This window comes from Alligator sinensis, unplaced genomic scaffold (genome assembly GCF_000455745.1).
Source record: "Alligator sinensis unplaced genomic scaffold, ASM45574v1 scaffold512_2, whole genome shotgun sequence".
NCBI classification, from domain to species: Eukaryota; Metazoa; Chordata; order Crocodylia; family Alligatoridae; genus Alligator; species Alligator sinensis.
The window spans coordinates 1,531,924-1,536,420 of NW_005842182.1; positions in this window are offsets into that span (position 1 = coordinate 1,531,924).

Consider the following 4,497-nt stretch of genomic DNA (forward strand, 5'->3'; position numbering starts at 1 on the left):
CATGTGGAGAAGAGGGGTTGGGAGGTAGGCCTTGGCCCTTCAAGACAGTTAGGCATATAGCTGTTGTGTGGAGGAACTAAGGCCTTACTACGGGATAAATGCAATGGACAGACATACATGTATCCTGTCAGACAGCCTTTTCTCAAGCTCTTTTGTGTAATCCCCAGATCCAGTAGGCTCTGAGAATCTCTGTAGGATCAAACCAAGCCCAATAGACAAAATGGGAGGAGGAATGCCTAGTTTGAATGCCCACCTGCTTATATAGCCCTGGTGGTAATCTTACATGGTTTTGTGTATACCTGCTGACAGAAGCTATGGTGCCAATGGATTTGAAGCATCTACTGGATTATGTGGCAGAAGAGGCTTGAGGGTTTCTGATGCTTGAATACTTGATTTAGGTGCTTAAAGTAACATTTAGGTACCTAAGTCCCTTTGTAGCAATAGCCTGAAGTCATATAGACTACCAGAGGTCAGGGTTTTTCAGTCTTTTTTAAGGGAGTGTACCCCTTCTGGTGGGTACCCCTTCTGGATGCAGTCTTTTTGGAGTACCTGACTGCACTAGGTTCAATAAAAGACCATTAGATTATTTTCCTACTTGTATGTTGTCAACAGGTTCCTAATTCTTCTCTGCAACATCACATATGGAACTATGAGGTTAGTTTGTTTGTAATTCCACAATTGTTGTAAAGCAGACCTAGGAAGAGTCAATGTTAATCTAATTGAATGATTCTTAACTAGGGTGGCTTTAGATTAAGGTGGGCAAAATACAGCCCATGGGCTGGATGCAGCCCGCCAGCGCATTCTATCCGGCCCATGGGGCCTTTAAAAATTTTAGAAAATTAATTTATATCTGCCTGTGGCCGCCTGGCAAAGATGACAGGTGGACAGCGGCAGGAGGACCCCACCGGAGCCTGTGGCTGCGCAACAAGGCTAGTCCAGCTCAACCCCAGCCCCCCCTTACCACCCTCAGCCCCCAACCAGAAGCCTCTGCAGCTTCTGGCCCTGTGCCCCTGGGGCTGTTCCCCCTTCCTCCGTCTGAGTGGAAAATAAGGTACGATTGGAGGGAGGAAGTGGCTGGAAGTGGTAGTTGCAGGGAGTGGTAGGGGCTGCATGGAGCAGCATGGTGGCAGGGGGCCCATGGGGAGTGGCGGGACCCATGTGGTGTGCAGCAGGCGGCAGAGCCACAGCAGGCAATGGAGTCACACTGGTCCCTGGCAGGCAGCTGGGCTGTGGCAGGCTCCAGCAGGCAGCACAGTGGGCCCCGACGGGTGGCAGAGCCGCGGCCGGGCCCCAGCTGGTGGTGAGGCTGCAGTGGCCCCTGGGAGGCAGCAGAGCCACGGGCAGGTGGCAGAGCTGTAGCTGGGCCCCAGCGAGTGGTGGGAGCCAGTGGGTGGCAGAGCCACAGCAGGACCCTGCAGGTGGTGAAGTCACGTGGGCAGGCGGCGGGCCCCAGGATGCGGCAGACCCACAGCAGGAGGCGGGCCCCGGTGGGTGGCAGAACCGCGGCTGGGCCCCAGCGGGCCCCACCAGGCAGCAGAGCCACTGTGGGTGGCGGCACAGATGCAGTGGGCCCCAGTAGGCAGCATAACCACGCGGGGCTCTGGCAGATGGTGGAGCCATGGTGAGTGGCAGGGTTGCAGCAGGTGGCAGAGTCAGCGGTGCTGCAGTAGGCAATGCAGGGAAAGGTGGTGGCGGGCAGAAACATGGAGCCTGTGCAAGTGCCCTGGGACTGGCAGAGACCCAGGGTGGGGTTGTAGAAATACAGAGCCTGGGCATAGGGTCTGTCTGGCTACATCGCGAGGCTCACATGCAGTGTGTTAGAGCTGCACAGCCTGGCCCTGACTTTCTCTCTCAGCACACACCCAATCATCATACCTACACCTCACCGCACGTGTGTGCACGCACACAGTCTCCCTAACCACACCGCCACTTATACCCCCTTGCTGCCCACACAACACACACAGTAGGATTGTATTTTAAGCTATTATGCAGCCACCTCTAGATACACTTTTTGTAAACACACAAGTCAGAAGAAAAATATTTTAAAATAAAATTAAAATAGGTTATAGTAAATGTTTTGTGTGTGTGTGTGTGCACATACATATCTTATACACTGTTTCCAGATCACAGCACCCTTTCTCCCAAATGGAGTACTTCCAGGGCAAGGGGAGGGACTTCCAATGGCAAAGGTCAGGGGCTAGGAGGTGGGACTTCCAGTCCCAATATAGCAACCAGGAGTGGGGCAACTGTCAAGGGGTGGGGCTATCCATGCGGCCCTCAACAGCTTCCCAAAACTTGCCTTCAAGTTGCTGCTCAGTTACAGTCCTGACAGATTCCTCTAAACCCTGTCGGTTGTTGGACCCCTCACTGGGACCCACAATCAGGAGGTGCCTTATGGTAATCCCAACCCTTATGGGCTAGATGTGTGGCTCCAACACCTCCCCTTTGTCACATCCTATGCCTCGCAAGTGGTATTTAAACATTATCCCTATTTTGATGAGGCCTCAATCTAACTCAGCCTCCTGTCATCACTGGGCTGCTGGCCTTTCTCTGCACCCTCTCCGGCACTGTGGCTCTACACCATAGTGTGCCCCCTATGAGGCCTCCTCCTCCCCAGTAGCCTCAGCCTGGTCCACCGATATGAAAACAACAACATAAATATGAGCCCCTGGACTATAACATAATACAAGTAATGCAAGCCACACTCTGCCTCTTTAAAACCCCAAACTGCTTCTTGAGTATTGAGTGCCTCCCAGCCTTGGTTACCCTGTAGACTTCTGGAGCCTCAATAGCCCTGTAAACAGTTTACCCGGCACCCACAGTATTTCTGGGTAGTTCATCCCTGCAGGAGCTCCTTCCCCTAACAGCTTGCCTGAGAACTCACCTCTGTTGGCCTCAGCCCTAGGGCCATATATGTGCCCAGGGCCCTGTCTCCTTACGGGTCACCTGACTGGGTGCAGGTGCAGGCTAATTCCCCCATTAGCCTGCTGCCTAGGCAACCTGCAGCTGTGGAGCTTAGTTGTCTAGCTCCTCAGCTCTCTAGCCAGGTGGCTCCTGCCCTTAAAGGAGCAGGCACACCTCACTGCCCTGCGACAGTGCCTCGGCATGGGGGCTCTGCTATGCAGCACCTATGCTGAGGCATGTGGAGATGGAAGGGCAGCCAGCACAGGGCTGCCTGTTCCCCGTCTTTGCGCGCTATGGAGCCCCTGCACTGAGGCACGTGGAGATGGGGGAGCAGGCAACCCAGGGCTTCTCCATCTCCACGTGCTGCTCCACAGCTGGCTGGGGCACAGGGTGCCTCAATTAGGGCACAGTACACTAATTTACTCCAGTGTAGGATAGTCCCATCAGACACAAATACTATCTTATGCCACAGTAAATAACTGTGATTAAACGGACATTTAAACTGGGGTAGGCAACATTTTTTGGCTGGAGTGCCAAAAATCCCCGCAATGTCTATCTTGGAAGGTGTCAGAGTGCCGGCATGCCAGAAAAACAAAACGAGGGCGGGAGGTACATGGCAGGATGCACTGCATATTAGTATAGTTAATAATCATAAATGTTGCCCTTTTTTATGGTAAATACCAGATTTTCTAAAAATTGTAAACCTGGTGACAATAGATAAAACTTCTGATACTCCCTTTGATCTTGTGTATTTGTTTTGTGCGGGTCCCCCCACAACAGCCCCCCAGCCCTGCTTGTGCCCCTTGCCCTCCACCCAAAGCCCCTGTGCCAGCCCTGCTCATGTCCCCTGCCCCCCAGCACAGGCTCTGTGGCTATCAGCAGCTACCCAGAACTTGGGCTGCCTGCAGCAGGAAGGCTAAAAACAGCTGCTGTCTCCCCGGCTGCCTCCCAGCTCCAGACCTGGCCCCAGGCTCCAGGGAGGCAACAGCAGATGCCGGCAAAGGTCCCTGCTGTGCTGCACTCCCCACCGCTTCTATGGAGCAGTGTGTGGAACCTGGTGTGGCAGGGCACAGCGGGGAGGGGGGCCACAGAAAGCTGCCTCCCGCTCTGAGCTCCCCACTGCCGTGGCCACCCTTTTCCTTTCAGGCAGGGGCAGCAGCAAGGGGCAGAACCCTTCATGCTGCCTACACTGCTCCCATGCACACAGGGGAAGTGTGACCAGGGCAGTGCAGAGCTTGCAGCAGCAGGCAGCTTCCCTGTGTGGCCCCTCTGTGAGCTGCCACTGTTACACATGCTGTGCTCTCAGCCCTGCTGCCCTCCCCTGGGTTGTAACCCTCGCTGCTGCCCCCACCTGCAGGGGAAGTGTAGCCAGGGCAGCAGGGAGATCGGAGCAGCAGGCAGCTTTCTGCGCCCCCCGCTTCCTGCTGTGCCCTGCTGCACTGGGTTCCACACGCTGCTCTGCAAAAGCAGCGGGGAGTGCAGCAGAGCAGGGAGCATTGCTGGCATCTGCTGCCTCCCCAGAGCCTGGGGCCAGGAGACAGCTGGGGCCGGGGCCTGGAGACAGAAGCTGTTTGCAGCCTCCCGGCTGCAGCC